General features: G+C 45.3%; 2 long non-coding RNA genes across 2 annotated transcripts in view; one reads left to right on the top strand and one right to left on the bottom strand.

Annotated features, from left to right (window-relative positions):
* Positions 1-2,912: 2,912 nt before the first annotated feature.
* LOC139437133 (uncharacterized) overlaps positions 2,913-16,098 on the top strand; it is a 32,207-nt gene continuing 19,021 nt past the window's right edge. Inside the window, exons 1-2 of the long non-coding RNA XR_011646803.1 lie at positions 2,913-3,086; positions 10,864-10,928. This is a non-coding gene — a long non-coding RNA (uncharacterized lncRNA). The remainder of the gene's footprint in view (positions 3,087-10,863; positions 10,929-16,098) is intronic.
* LOC111761934 (uncharacterized) overlaps positions 6,786-16,098 on the bottom strand; it is a 31,171-nt gene continuing 21,858 nt past the window's right edge. The window contains exon 3 of the long non-coding RNA XR_009182359.2: positions 6,786-6,874. This is a non-coding gene — a long non-coding RNA (uncharacterized lncRNA). The remainder of the gene's footprint in view (positions 6,875-16,098) is intronic.

The following is a 16,098-nucleotide window of genomic DNA, read 5'->3' as shown; positions in this document are numbered from 1 at the left end:
ATGCCAACCATTCCACTCTGCTTAGTTCCTGGAAAGCCAATTAAGTGATATAGGCCATATAGGCTTTGGATATTCAGGGAGGATGCAGACTAAATGTGATAATTCAAGAGTACCTGGAATGTGGGGGATGTGTGTTAATTCAAGCTTATCTGGTACTCAAAACAAACACCTAAAACTCTAAGAAACAAACAAAGACCTTTTGCATAAAAGTACCATTTGACTCCTCACTCCTACATCCTCTGTATAAAAGGGACCCAAAAGTCCTATTTGGGTTCAGGTTTTGGACAGGCGTCTCCAAGCCTGGCCAGTCATAATAAATCTTTTTCCTTCTCAAAAGTATTCCTGAGTCCTGGCCTTCAATACGCGATCAATGAATCTTTCTGCATCCACAACACACTCAGAGAGTCTGATACCTTCAGAGACAGAGTGAATGCTTTGGAGAGGAGAGGGGTTTTATAAGGTCTCTTCCATTCCCTAATCATCTGTTTCCTCTGCGGTCAACTTTTCTATTTAACTTATTCTTTCCACTGATTAATTCAGATTCCCCTCAAATGCTTGGGGATCTTTGGTCACCCACTCATTTTCACAAATGAAGTGACGGGAAAGCTGACCCTGAGCTCTGCATCCAAGGTTAGGGCTTGCCATCTGGCAGGTTTCATGATCAGGGAGTCACAATTACAATAAGGAGCAACCCAAAAAAAAAATGCCATAAGGCAGAGGACCTAACTCTGGGGTCCAAACTCACACTCGGCACCCCAATTCTTCCTAGGCACTCCATGCAATTTGTTAAGGAGTAATCACTCTGTTTTGTCCTGGGGGTAACTTGCAGGCTGTCATCTAGCCTGCATCTTGATGAGAGGGAAAGAGGTTTTGAGAGTCAACTGTTTTTGTACAGATCTTCTATTATTCCCCCTGCTTTCCACCTCATGCTCTCACATCCTAAACATCCAGCCTAAAGTCCTATCTGTTGTCTAAATCTGAGACTTTCTCTGGGCTCCACTAAGCATGTCAAGCACTCCTCCACTGCAGTTTACTTTGCATGTATCCTGAGCTGGGAGGGTCTCCACTCTGCTCAATCAACCAACATTTCATTTTTTATCCACTTTGAGCCTTCTAGACATCTGTTGAAATCACTCACCCACGCCCCTCCCACTGTCTTCATTGTTATGGGATTATACTGTCCATATTCCTTTACTGTCATTTTAATGGATTCAGGGAAAAATAATATGTGTTAAGTTCAGCATCTTGAACAGGAAGTCCTCCAAGGAGAACTTTAAACTCTCATGAATCCAGGTAGGTTTCCAGTCTTTACTACCTCTTAGAAAAAATTCCCAAGATCTCCTCACCATATAATCACCCATTTAATTCCTTCCCTGGGCTGGCATGGGGGAAATAGGACGAGCCTGTATGGAGCAGAAAGAATGAGCAGTATGACAGCATTAGAAGATCAGGAACTTCTACCTCATCCTGATGACCCAAGGTTTAAAAGTCCTGTACACACAGGGATGATACTCAAAATAGTTAACAACTAGCATGGCACAGGCACCAACCCATCAAAATGGACACTGGCCTTAATAGCTAGTCCAGCCCAAACAGGTGCTGTCCATGGACCCTGCTCATGTGCATGCCCAGCCTTGGTCAAGTACACCAGTTGTGTTAGGCTGTACAACCTGGCTACTTAGCCGTGCCTGGTTGCTAATGTACTCTGGAGACCCACATTGGAGGAGTTTCTAGGAAAATTCCCTTTGGGACCTGGGTGACCTTTGCATCTGCCACTTTGTAATAAATCTTTTACCTTTGGTCTCCTGACTATTCCTACAATAATGAGAAGCCTCTAAGCCTTATATTAAAAGTAGGCTGGTACAGTGTTATAATGATGCACCAGTTTAAATTCAGGGCCAATGCTCTGCTGGGCCTAAATGAAATGAAAGCATATGTTTGGTTTAGATTTTTAAAATTGGTGGGTTACTTATACACAGGCCACTCCACCCCTGGCTGTTCTTGTTGAGACCTATGACACTACCCACATAACCTCATATATTAGGAGCTGCATTCAGAAATCAGCAATAGAAACTAGAAATAACCATTTATTTCTTGCTCATATAAAAGAAGCCCTGAGTTAGGCAGTGAAAAGTGTTCCATAGGAATTAGGAGCCAGGGTCTTTGATCTTTCTGTTCTACCATCCTTAGAACATGGCTCGCATCTTCAAGGCCACCTCATGACCCAGGATGGCTGCTGGATATTTAGCCATTATGTCTGCGTCCCAGATAGAAAGCAGTCAGAAAGAGAAAGAGAGGGAAAATTCACATGCCACTGTCTGTCCCTCTCAAAGTGCCTTCTCAGAAGCCCTTCCCAACCACTTCTGCTTGCCAAGGGAAGCTTAAATACTTAGTCATTTAGTTAGGCCCATTGCTGCATGGAATGGAATCAGGGTTTGTTATGAAAGAAGAAAGGGGGCTGGTATTCCGGGGTGCTACGCTCCATATAAGAAAGCCCCATGACTTTCTCTGGGGCCATCTGAAATGATAGGAGACCACCCCTCAGCTGTTGCCCCAGCTGAGTCCTTCTGGATGAATCACTGGCCCTCCTCTGAGCAGATGAGGCAGATCCTGTGCCTCAGGGGCCCACAGGCTGCAGAAAGAAGCCCTCCTCGTGCCTTTCCGCCTGGATCTTCTTGCCTCCTCACAGGGTGGCAGGAGGTGGCGCTAAAGTTTGGAAATGTGACTTCCCTGAGAAAAGGCGCATTCATGCAGGGGAAAGAAACTGCTGCTCTTTAAGCCCCACCTGGAAAAAGGAAATTCATCTTCAAACCAAGAAGACAGCAGGGAGAGTGCAGTGGGGGTGGGGGAGGTCAGGGGGTCAGGACTAGGCACCCGGATAAAAAGCGCCCGCCGGAAGTGGCCGTCGCCATCTTCCATCCGGGCGCCCCTGTCAGGATTTACTCCCGGGGACTGAGAGCAGCCCGAGGGTCTAGGCGGCAGTTTAGATGCCTCAGCCCATCTGGAGACGGTGGGTGAGTCGGGAGTGTCTGCTGCCCTCGGAGAAGTTAGTCACAAGGAACTCGTGTGGAATCCCAAGTCGGGAGGTGAGGAAGGGGTCCAGATGCGGACCTCGGAGGGAGCAGTCAGACGAGGGCGGCCCCCTCCCAGTTTGGGGTTCAGAGAGGCTGAGGGCGCCTTAACTCCTTTTTCAACTCTGGGGAGGGTTTGGGTGTGGAAGACGGGGCAGCGTTCCTCCAGGGGCAGGCGCAGCACCAGCGGAAACGGGAAGCCGCCCTGCCCTCCGCGCCTGACCTCCTCCCCGCCCTCCTTTCCCGCCGCCTCCCCTTCTCCCTCGCCCTCGCCTTTCTCCCCAGCTTCCTGAGGACGATGGACGGATGTGCCCCGCGGCCACAGCCCACGCCTTCCCACCTGGATTCTGTCTGCACATAACTGGCACTCAGTAAACATTTTTTGAACAAATTTAATGGGTGAACAAATAACAGTGAAACAGGGCCTCCACCCCCAGCCGGCGGGAAGCCATCTACAAAACGCACTTCCTTCCGGGCCACCCTCGCCCGTCTCAAAGGGAAACGCGACCCCTAAAATATGTTTGCACAGTAAAACGAATGATCTTGGTGTCAATTATTTAGAAACAAGCCTCTAATGTGAACAATCAGAAATGAGGAAAAATCAATACACTTTTTCTCATTGTGGAGAAATGGAAACCAAGGTCTAGTCTACTCTAGGCTGGGGAGAAAAGGACAATTAATGGCTCGGGTCAACGGCTCCTGCCCCACCTCTCTGCCCAGGACCAGGCTCAGGCAGGCTCTGGTTCGAGGCGCCGGATGGGTTCAGATGTCGGGCCGGAAGTCACGTGAGTTCAGGGCACCCACCTGTGCACGTGACTATAGGCATTGTCATAAGGAGGCACGTCATAAGGAGGCACCTGGGCGCTGTCCTGCCTTGTGCAGGCATGTTCACGGACACCCAGGCCTGCATCCATGCGTCACATGCATAAACATAACACCATCTGTCTACACACTGGCATGTCAAGGATGTCACGTGTGTATTCACACCCGTGCCCACATGAATGTTCACAGACGTATGAACACATGAGCACAGGTGTCTGCACCCCCTCGCTCACACAGACGCTCACCTTTGGATCCTCTAGCATGTAACGCTTGTTGAGCTAAATCACGCCGAGCTAAATCGCAGTGTTGTGCTGGAGTGTAGTGAGCTAATAAAAAAGTAAATGGCTGGGGGTAGCGCTCCCTGCCTTCTCCCAAGGAAAGATGGAAAAACTGCCGCTAATCTCTGCCTAGGCTAAGGTTTATGAGAAGATGGGGACCTAGAGGAGCGGAAGGACACACAGACATATCCCTTTGCCCAGAAGCTAAACTAAACTCATTATCCCTAATATCACCAGATGATGGTATTTGGAGCCACCATTATAAGACCTGGTTCTGTACTGGAGACGGGAAGCCTGGGTGAGGAGGACTTCCAAACTACTTGACACTGAGGCAGTTTGACAAGCTGGGAAAGGAATTTGGGAAGAATTTGAATAGAGGATAAGATCAGGGTCAAGAACTTGAGTTGTAAACAACAATTGCAATGACTGTATGAGTCTATGGGTTAATTTCTTGGGAGAAAAAAAATTTTTTTTCTCCTATTAGCAGGATTTAACCAGTGGAAATTAACTATAAACTCTGAGAAATATTTGTTCAAGGAAAAGTCTACAGGCTTCCAGGAATCTTTTTGTTTCTACACCCCTATTTGGGCACCCAAGGGGATTCGCTTACTCAAGGATATGTAGACTTTTAAGAAGGTAAACCTATTTTAAAAACCTCATATGGGGAAGTGGATGTAGCTCAAACAGTTGGGCACCCGCCTATCACAGGGGAGGTCCCAGGTTCGGGTCCTGGTGCCTCCTAAAAAAGAGGAGCAGGTGCCGCACGTGCTGCAATGAGCAGACGCCTAATCAAGCAGATGCCACAAGCCAGCAGACACCACAGCCTGCGGGGAGCAAATGTGGCTCAGGCCATTGGGTACTTGCCTCCCATGTGGGAGGTTCGGTTCCCAGTGTCTCCTGGAGAAGGCGAACAAACAATCAGCAGGCTAGATAACCGTCTGGGGAGGGGAGCAGGGAATAAATAAAATTTCAAAAATAAAGTAAATAAATCTTTAAAAAAGGAAAACCAGGGAAACGGACTTTGGCCCAGTGGTTAGGGCGTCCGTCTACCATATGGGAAGTCCACGGTTCAAACCCCGGGCCTCCTTGACTTGACCTGTGCGGAGCTGGCCATGCGCAGCGCTGATGCACGCAAGGAGTGCCGTGCCATGCAAGGGTGTCCCCCGCGTAGGGGAGCCCCACGCGCAAGGAGTGCGCCTGTGAGGAAAGCTGCCCAGCGTGAAAAGAAAGAGCAGCCTGCCCAGAAATGGCGCCGCCCACACTTCCCGTGCTGCTGACGACAACAGAAGCAGACAAAGAAACAAGACGCAGCAAATAGACACCAAGAACAGACAACCAGTGGAGGGGGGGAAATTAAATAAATAAATAAATCTTTTTTTTAAAAAAAGAACAAAAACGTTGAAGAAAATATTGAGGGACAATAAACATTTAAAAAAATAAAATTAAATTAAAAAAATAAAAAAGGAAAACCTCATGTGAACATTCCTCTAAAGCACTCATTCAGGGATACTCACTGTATTAGCTTCCTATTGCTATTATAACAAATTATCACAAATGTAGTGGCTTGAAACACAAATTTAACTTGTACTTCTAAAGTGAGACGCCCCAATTGGGTCTTACTGGGCTAAAATCAAGGTGTCAGCAGGATTGTATTATTTCTGGAAGCTCTAGAGCTGGGGTTCTTAACAAGGGGTCTGTAAGCTTGAATTGAAATTCAAAAAAACATTATTCTTGTGGGGAGTTGTTGTTGTGGATATGATCTATTTATTAAATTATCCACAGCATAGTGTGGACTTAGTAAGGGGTCCGTGGTTTTCACCTAACTGGCAAAGGGGTCCATGAAACAAAAAAAAAAGGTTAAGAACTCCTGCTTCCAGAGACCTCCTGCATATATCATGGAATCTTCCTCCATCTTCACAGCCAGCAGTGTAGCATTTTCAAATCCCTGTGACTCTAATTGTTCTGCCTTCCTTTCTACTTATAATGACCTTTGTGCTTGGAATCTTAATGTAAAACGTTGACTATAGTTAATACTATAATTATAATAATATCCTTTCATCAATTTGTAATGAATGTTCCACACTAACGCAAGGTGTTAATAATGGAGAGGGGTGGGATATGAGAACTCTGTATTTTCTGCATGATATTTCTCTAAACCTACAACTTCTCTAATTAAAAAAAGAGAGCGAGAGAGAGTCCCTCATGGTTACATTGGACCCACCTGGATAATCCCCATTATAAGATCAGCTGCTTAGCAAACTTAATTCCATATAAAATCTTAAATCCCCCTTGCCTTGCAACATAACTTATTCACAGTTTCTGGGGATTAGTATGTGGACATTTTTCTTTATTCCTCTCCCCCACAAAATGGTTCCCTCATCTGTCTATTCATTGTCTTGCTCATCTTCTTTAGGAGGCACCAGAAACCAAACCCATAACTTCCCATGTGAGAGACTTCCCCCAACTGCTTGAGCCACATTCACTCCTCAGGACTTGGATATTTTTACAGGACCATTATTCTGCCCACTGCACTCACATGCATTTATAGTAAAGAGAACAGAGAAACTTCCAGAACAGCTTCCTAGTTAAGCACATGAATTTTGGAATCAGCTCCATCATCAAATTCCAATCCTGGCTCCGCTTCAGAAGAGCTGTGTGACTTTGGGTATGCTTCAACACCTCTCAAAAGTTCCATCTCGTCATCTGTTAAATGGAAATAATAGCACCTACATTATGGGATTATTGTAAGACATGCAAAGTGACTGGTAGTAAGAAAGCTACCAGAAGCCATTGTTGTGAAACAACCCACAAAATCTTATAGAGCCCTGAAGTAGGTCTTTTCCCCATGGCTGTGTGGTCATGGCCACACCTTTAATTTCATGAGAAATCGGGTTTTTTCCCAACTCTACAATTTCTGGGCTCTCTATAGTTCTTCTGCTTGCTAACTGGTCTATTTTTTCTTGTGCTTATCTCTTTCAAATGCAATTAACAGCAACCAGCTCCTGCTTTCAACATCCTGCCTCAAAATCTCTTTACCCTGGACTTTCAGGAAGATGGCAAACTAGACAGACACAGGACTCTCTTCTCTCCCAGAAAAATAGCTAGAGGACAGGCTGAAACAGCCTGGAAAAAGATCTTCTAGGGTTTAGGACACTAGGCAAAGGCTGGACACTGCCCAGAAGAGAGAGGGACAAAGGAGGGGAATCGTGATGCCAAAACTATGAGTTAAAAGCCACGGCTGTAGGAAGCGTATGTGGCTCAACCGATTGGGCTCCCATCTACCATATGGGAGGCCCAGGGTTCAATTTCCAGGGCCTCCTGGTGAAGGCAAGCTGGCCTGAGTGGAGTGCTGGCACAGCAAGATGATACAACAAAAAGAGACACAGAGAAGGCGGCGGACTTGCCCAGTGGTTAGAGCATCCGTCTACCACATGGGAGGTCCGCGGTTCAAAACCCCAGCCTCCTTGACCTGTGTGGAGCTGGCCCATGTGCAGTGCTGATGCGGGCAAGGAGTGCCCTGCCACTCAAGGGTATGCCCTGTGTAGGGGAGCCCCATGCGCAAGGAGTGCGCCCCGTAAGAAGAGCCACCCAGCGCAAAAGAAAGTGCAGCCTGCCCAGGAATTGTGCCGCACACACAGAGAGCTGACGCAGCAAGATGACGCAACAAAAAGAAATGCAGATTCCCGTGCCGCTGACAACAACAGAAGCAGACAAAAGAAGACGCAGCAAATAGACACAGAGAACAGACAACAGGGGTGGGGGGGTAGGGGGAGGAGAGAGAAATAAATAAATAAATAAATAAATGACCTAACCAAATGGAAAGATTCTATGTTCATGGATTGCAAGACTAAACATCATAAAGATGACAATCCTACCCAAACTGCTTTATAGATTCAATATAATACCAATCAAAATTCCAATAGCCTACTTTACAGAAATAGAAAAGGCAAGGCAATTATCAAATTCATTTGGAAGGGAAAATGCACCTTAATAGCCAAAAGCATTCTATAAAAGAAGAGCAACAGGGAGGAATTTCACTGCCTGACCTTGAAACATATTACAAAGCTACAGTGGTCAAAACAACATGGTACTGGCATAAAGATAGACACATTGATCAGTGGAAAAGAATTGAAAGTCCAGAAATAAACCCTCACCTTGGTTTTTTTGTTTGTTTAAAATTTTAAAGACTTTTTAAATTTTTCTTTATTTATCCTCTCCCTTCCCCCAGATGGTTTGCTCATCTGTCTGTTCATTGTTTGCTCACTTTCTCCAAGAGACACTGGGAACTGAATCCAGGACCTCCCACATGAGAGGGAAGTGCCCAACGGCCTAAGCCACATCCTCTCCCCCTGGGCGGCAGCACCTGCTGGCTTGTGGCCTCTGCTTGCTGCAGTGGGGCAGAGTTCAGCTCAGTGCTGCGGGAGGTGGTGCTAGCTCTGTTATGGCAGAGAGTGGCATCTGCTTCTCTTCTTTTCAGGAGGCACCAGGACCCAAACCCAGGGCCCTCTATGTGGTAGGTGGGTGCCTAAGGCATTGAACTATATCCGCTTCCCTCAAATGGTTTTTGACAAACCTACCAAGTCCATGTTAACAGGACGAAACAGTCTCTTCAACAAATGGTGCTGGGAGAAATGTATACTCATAACCAAAGGAATGGAAGAGGACCCCTATCACTCCCTATACAAGAATCAACTCAAAATGGATCAAAGGCCTAAATACAAAATCCAGGACTGTAAAACTAATAGAAGGAAGTGTGGGAAAACATCTTAAAGGCCTTGTGGTTGGGAAGCAGATTTGGCTCAACTGATAGAGCATCCGCCTACCATATGGGAGGTCCAGGTTCAAACCCAGGGCCTCTTGACCCGTGTGGTGAACTGGCCTACACGCTGTACTGGTGCACGCAAGCAGTGCCCTGCCATGCAGGGGTGTCACTCATGTAGGGGAGGCCCACACTCAAGGAGTGCACTCAGCATGGAGAGCTGCCCCGCGCAAAAAAAAAAAGCGCAGCCTGCCCAGGAGTGGTGTCGCACACACAGAGAGCTGATGCAGCAAGATGGTCCAACAAAAAGAGGCAGATTTCCAGTGCTGCTGACAAGAATGCAAGCGGACACAGAAGAACACACAGCAAATGGACACAGAGAGCAGACAACGGGGGCGGGGGGCGGGGAGCAGGGGAAAGGGGAGAGAAATAAATTTAAAAATAAATAAATCTTTTAAAAAAATTAAAGACCTTGTGGTAGGTGGTGGTTTCTTGGACCTTATACCCAAAGCACATGCAACAAAAGAAAACAGATAAATGAGACCTCCACAAAAATAAACACTTGCATCTCACAGAATTTTGTCAAAAGGGTGAAAAGGCAGCCAACTCAATGGGAGAATATATTTGGAAATCACAATTACAATAAGGGTTTAATATCTGTGATATTTAAAGAGATGTTGCAACTCAACAATAAAAAGACAAATATTCCAATTTTAAAAATGGGCAAAAGACTTGAATAGACATTTGTCCAGAGAAGAAATACAAATGGCAAAAAAGAAAAAAAGAAAAAGAAAAAATGTTCAGCATCACTAATGACTAAGGAAATGCAAATCAAAACTACAATGAGATAGCATTTCACACCTATCAGAATGGCCACTATTAAAAAGACAAAGAACTACAAGTGTTGGAGGGATGTGGAGAAATAGGAACACTTATTCACAGCTGGCAGGAATGCAGAAGGGTATAGCCACTGTGGAGGACCATTTGGCAGTTCCTAAAGAAGTTGGATATAAATTTGCCACATGACCCTGCAATACCACTATTGGGTATATACCCAGAACAACTGAGAGCAGTGACACAAATAAACATCTGCACACCAATGTTGATAACAGGGTTACTCACAATTGTCAAAAGTTGGAAACAACCCAGGTGTCCATCAACCAGTGAATGGATAAACAAACTGTGGTGTATTCACATGATGGAATATTATGCAGTGGTAAGAAATGAAGTCATAAAGCATGTGACAACATGGATGAACCTGCAGGACATTATGTTGAGTGAAGCAAGCCAGACCCACAAGGACAAATACTGTATGATTGCGCTACTATGAACTAAATATATTGTATAACACATTGTATGAGTCCATTTATATAAGATGTAAATATAAATCAATTTATAGAGATAAAATTTGACTTGTGATTATGTAGGGCTATGGAAGGTATGTTAAGGGGTATGGAGTTTTTCTTTTTGGAGTAATAATTCTAAAAATTTTTGTGATGATGAAAGCATAACATTGTGATTATACTAAAAGCCACTGATTACCCTCTTTAGATCATCTGATATGTGAATATATCTCAATAAAACTGCTTAATAAATAAAGAAATAATTGTGCAAGAATAGCCAGAAATAAAAGCTATGTACAGCAGGGGGAAAATAAAGAGCCTGCGAGGTAAAGAATTTTGTTTGTCTTTTTATTGTTTATTATTATTATTAAATAATGAAAATGCTTTAATAATGGTTGAAGTGAATGCCCAACTATGCCACTATGCTAACTACCATTGATTGTACACTTTGCATGAATTGTAAGGTTTATTAATATGAATCAATAAAATTGATTTGTTAAAAGAGAAAATTTTTAATTTTTTTTTAATTAAAAAAAGAAAAGAATCTTTTTACCCAACTTAAAATTTTAGACATATTTTCTACTTTGCAGGTTGTCACAAGCAACAGTTTTGCCAAGTGTTTCACCACTTCACCTCCTATAACACTTTCCTCAAGGTGAGTGACCATTGGTTGGGAAGGGGCTTTACCATTGCCAGGAGGGGCAGAGAGCTCTAAAAAATGGTGCAGTCCTTTGCCTTTTCTACAAAACTCGTGGTCTTCACTCACGCTGCTTCTCTCAACATCTCTTCTTTTTTTTTTTAAGTCTTTATTTTTTTAATATTACATTCAAAAAATATGAGGTCCCCATATACCCCCCACCCCTCTCACCCCACTCCTCCCCCCCATAACAATCTCCTCCATCATCATAAGACATTCATTGCATTTGGTGAATACATCTCTGAGCACCGCTGCACCTCATGGTCAATGGTCCACATCATAGCCCACACTCTCCCACGTTCCACACAGTGGGCCATGGGAGGACATACAATGTCCAGTAACTGTCCCTGCAGCATCACCCAGGACAACTCCAAGTCCCAAAAATGCCTCCACATCTCATCTCTTCCTCCCATTCCCTACCCCCAGCAGCCACCATGGTCACTTTCTCCACACCAATGCCACATTTTCTTCGATTACTAATCACAATACTTCATGAATAGATTATCAGTAAGTCCACTCTAATCCATACTCTATTCCTCCATCCTGTGGATCTTGGAATGGTTGTGTCCACTCCACATCTATATCAAGAGGGAGCTTAGATTCCACATGGATGCTGGATGCAATCCTCCTGCTTTCAGTTATAGGCACTCTTGGCTCCATGGTGTGGTGGTTGACCTTCTTCAACTCTATGTTAGCTGAGTGGGGTAAGTCCAGTAAACCAGAGTGTAGGAGGTGAAGTCTTTTGAGGCTCAGGGCCTGGATATCACATGGTCAGCCCAGAGATTCAGGTCCCCTGGGTATATATTAAACCTCAGTACCAACCAGAGTTCTGGTAAAAGTAACAGGAGAGGCTTGTGAACAAAGATCACATCTGAGTCCAGCTCCATCACACAGAAACACAAAACTCCAAAGTAGGGCCAACTGACATGGCACTGAACTCCATCTGCCATGACCATAGAAACTGGGAGTCTCTGTAGCCCTCAGAAGAACCAATACCCAGGGTTGTTTCTACTTTATCTGTCTCTGGGACTCTGCTGAGGTATGCATAAGGGCAACCCCTCTGATAACTTCCCAGCTCTTTTCGGAGACTCATAGCCATATAAACTCATTTGTCCTTTCCATTTCCCCCTTGATTCAGGTCAAAAAGCATTTTTAACTCCTGGTATTATATGTAGATTGAGATATTCTGCTGGTCTAAGTTGACCCTTTTATTCAAGGTCATATTCTAGTTACATCATCAGCTGGTACTTGGTAGTGATCCCTCGGTGCCAGGGAAGCTCATCCCCAGGAGTCATGTCCCACGCTGGGGGAAAGGCAACGCATTTACATGCTGAGTTTGGTTTCAAGACTGGCCACACTTGAGCAACACGGAGGCTCTCAGGAGGTAACTCTTAGGCCATCATATCAACATATGAGCATGCCCCAAAAGGCTGGATAGCTGAATGGGTAAGAGCTCAGACTAGAGCTGGAGCACCAGGATTTGTGCCCTGATTCCATCACTTACTAGCTGTATCATCTTGGGCAAGTCACAAGCCACTTACAACTATATAAACATTAGCTAGTAGTATTTTCTTACCATAAAATTGGGGAAAATGGGAGGCAGTATATCTCAGTGGTTAAGAGCTGGCTTCTCACATACGAGGTCCTAGGTTCAATCCCTGGCCCTGATACCTCAAAAAAATAAAAAATTGGAGGAAAGTTACCAACTTACAAAGCTATGATTGGTGCAGCCCAGCTCCTCCCATCCAGCAGCTCTCTCTGTCACTTAACTAAATGAGCTTTACAGCCCATTTTAGTTTCCCATGCATAATTTCAAGCTTATTCTATATCCAAGTATACCTAGTTCCCTGGAAAGCCAATTGAGAGGTATAAACTCTATAGGCTTTGGATATTCAAGGAGGATGGGAACTAAATATGTTAATTAAACTCCCCTGGAATGTGGGGGGTTTGTGTTAAAAGCTTACCTGGAATGTGGGGGATATGTGTTAATTCAAGATTACCTGAAGGATATAACTATCTGATATTCAGATTAAACACTTGAAGAAACTAACAGAAAGTCCTTTTGCTTCTAAGCACTGTTTGACTCCCTACTCCTACATCCTCTGTATAAAAGGGACCCAAAAATCCTATTCAGGGCTCGGATTTTATTAGGACAAGCATCCACCAAGTCTGGCTGGTCGTAATAAATCTTCCTTCTCAGAATCCTGGCATCCTGGCTGTCAATACCATGTATGCTCGACTTCTCTCTGCTACAACAATTTAGCTCACAGTGTTGAGGCTAGAAGTCCAAAACTGAGGTGTCGTTAAGGCAATGCTTTCTTCCTGGAGACTGGCCTTTCCCAGCTGGCTACTGGAGGCCGTTGGTCCTTGGCTTTTCTGTCAGTCATCAACACCCGTGGTGGCCTCTCCTGGCTTCTCTGGATTCTCTTGACTTCCAGCTTCTTCTATGGCTTTGTCTGGCTGTCTGAATTTCATTCTGCTTATAAAGGACTCCAGTAACAGGGTTACTACCCATCCTGATTGAGTTGGGCCACACTTTAACTGAAGTAACCTCGTCAAAAGGGCCTATTTACAGTGGTTCACACCACAGGCATGGATTAAGATTAACCCATTAAAAGCATGTTTGTCTGGGGAACATAGCTCCAAGCCACAACTGTTGCGGAAGCAGAGAGATTCAATGACCGCGTGTGGAAAGCCAAGACTAGGACTCAGTCATATTCTCAGGAAGGAAAATTTATTAATAACTGGCTGTTCTTGGGGACTTCTGTTCAAAACCCCGAGCCCCCGGCCCCCGAATAGGATCTTTGGGTTTCTTTTATGCAGAGGATGTGGGAGTGGGGAGTCAAACGGTACTTATATGCGAAAAGACGTTTTGTTAGTCTCTTAGAGTTTCAAGTGTTTTATCTGAGTATCAGATAGGTCTTGAATTAACACATACTCTCCAGGTAAATTTGAATTAACACATTTAGCTTATACACACAGCCACCCCACACAGCCCTTATCACTACAAGTTCCCTCAGTCACCTCCCAGATAGGATTTCTTGTACTTCATGTGGACATAGGTGGGGAGAGGGACTCCTGAGGAAAAGATTCCTTGAACGCTCAGTGAGTAACTAGGACTCAATTTACAAGAAGTGCTCCCATTTTTTTTAGAACTTGCGTTTGGCAGGAAGAAGCTACAGAGTCAAAAGTTTCCAAGTTTTTCCCAGGGTTTGTGTGACTCATTTAGAGCAACGGTGATAAATGAGGGAAGGTAGTGAAAGGCGCAAATTCTTGCCTCAAGTAGAGGGAGGAACAACGCGCCATTGTTTGTAATGGATTGCTGCAGGAAATTCTTCTTGCTTGTGAGTCATTTGTAATTAACTCAACCTGGGATGAAAAATGCTGTGTATATGAAAATGTTATACTACCCGTGTAATAATAAATCGTTAGCAGATGCTACAGGGAAGACGATTGTTATTGATGACTTTGGAAGAGAAAAAGATGTGTGGGAAACGTTTGATTCAGAGGGAGGACACAGTTGTTGCTCAACTCCTGCCTGTTTGGTTGGCCCCGAGGTGTAGGAAAAGCAGGAGAGCGTGGTGTGCTTGAGAACCTCGATCTGATTAATCCAGGCACCTGGGACCTCTCCTCCCGTACTGTCTTGAGGGAAACTGAGGCAAGGCTTCTCGCCCTCGCCTAGGTCCTGGGTTCTGGGAGGTTTGGGGCCTCGGTCCTCCTGTGCTCACCGCAAGGGCATCTGGGCATAACTGTCAGGCTCCGCCAGGAGGATCCACCCTTTGATGTGTGCTCTCTCTGTGCCAAGGCTCCACTCTCACAGGAGTATTCCAGAGAGACAACCCTCAGTATCCACAAATAAGCCTGCCCCGTCTCCTACCCAGCAGCCCCTCAGGTATTTGAGGATCGCATCACGGCTGCCCACAGCAGCTTTGGTGCACAGGTCAAAGGGCCCCAGTCCTCCCGGGCCCACATAGAACTGGAGAGCAGGAGCTGGACAGCGCCGTGCTGGCTGACCGGGCAACCCCCGGGCCACCAACTGGTTTAGGGCAGGACATGCAGCCCCATTCAAGCTAGTGAAACACAGGGAGAGCTTTGCTGGAAGAGTGGGGGGGGGGGGGGGGAAGGGGAAGGGGGGGAAGCTTCCTTATTCTTTTGCAAAAGCTTTCCGTTCCTCTGGACTTTATAATGTGTGACTGGGAAGCCAGAAACTGTTACCTCTTTTTTGCCTCCATAAAAGAAGCAATCTGAAGACAAGGATAAAACAAGAGGAGAGCACAGATGAGGGAGCTGCAGGCAGTGGACACTGGAGCCATTGGAGGACGCAGACTCAAACGGCAATTTACACCTGGGCTTCAATTTATATGGGACAATAAATTTCCTTATGGTTTAGGCCAGTCTGAGTCCGTTTTTCTCTTATTTGCAGTTAAAGGCATCTTAACTGATATATCTCCTGTCGTAAAATGAAGAATAAATTTCTCCCAAATGACTACGCTTCCCACACAAACATCTCCACTCTGCAAGCTTTTCTCCCACCCTACCCGATGACACGTTGAGGACCCTGGTCAACAAATGACCGCCTCACTCACTCTGAGCCAATGGGTCAGGTCCCTGGGAATTTTTTTATTGGTGTTCTATAGCGTCTGGCTCTTCGGTGTTTAAAACTGTGACAAGTAAGACTTGGAGCTGCCATGAGTCCTGGCACATGAAGAAAGCTGTTCAAAATGGACACAGGAAATGAAACAAACATGCCCAAGAGGCAAAGATAATGAAAAGAGACCCGATAGCATTCAAGCCCCTACTTCCAGTTCTTCCTGAAACCCAGCTGCTTCCCTGCCTTCCCTGCAGCTTGGCTGATCTGCCCTTCCTGGTATTCTGGAAGCCAATCAATTGTCCTTTCATGCTTAATCTTGTTGGAAGTTGGTTTCTATAGTTTTCAGTCCAAAGAATTCTTTAAAATGTACTCTCTTCCCCATCCCCTGATCTTGCCTTTAATGAAGCCAACGTCAGGGTGAGCCGCCTCTAACATGCTGGTCTGACAACTCTCCAGCTCCTCAATTCCAGTGCCATTGCCCTCTGTGCCACCAGCTCCCAGGCCTGGGACCTTGTCCTACCTCCTCCACGTCCCACA

The sequence above is a fragment of the Dasypus novemcinctus genome, chromosome 21 (assembly GCF_030445035.2).
Source record: "Dasypus novemcinctus isolate mDasNov1 chromosome 21, mDasNov1.1.hap2, whole genome shotgun sequence".
Taxonomy (NCBI): Eukaryota; Metazoa; Chordata; class Mammalia; order Cingulata; family Dasypodidae; genus Dasypus; species Dasypus novemcinctus.
The sequence above is the reverse complement of the archived record's forward strand: the minus strand, read 5'-3'. Positions and strand labels throughout refer to the sequence as shown.